The sequence below is a fragment of the Opisthorchis viverrini genome (genome assembly GCF_000715545.1).
Source record: "Opisthorchis viverrini unplaced genomic scaffold opera_v5_98, whole genome shotgun sequence".
Taxonomy (NCBI): Eukaryota; Metazoa; Platyhelminthes; class Trematoda; order Opisthorchiida; family Opisthorchiidae; genus Opisthorchis; species Opisthorchis viverrini.
Window position 1 is genome coordinate 458,347 of NW_008751755.1, and position 355 is coordinate 458,701.

The following is a 355-nucleotide window of genomic DNA, read 5'->3' on the forward strand; positions in this document are numbered from 1 at the left end:
AGCATCAACGCCGAAGATATTATATATATATATATATATATATATATATATATATATAAACGTCTAGTAGGGGAGCCAGCTCCTGTTATTGCTTCAGCTGTTCGCTGATCATATGGAGCAAAACTAAGGCAACAAAGGATTCAGGCTGTGCTGAGTCCTCGGTATCTCGTTGCAAAATACCATTAATCGATTTTCCTGGGCCTGAGTACTGCTGAATGCGGGAGAGGACTAACCACGTACAAAATTTTCGAATTTTAAAACTCTGTCCCTATAGGGCAGTCGTTTTCGGTGCAGCTTCATTGATGAGCCAAAATGTAACCGAAGTTGATAGCTTCGGAATGTCGCGCCAGAACGA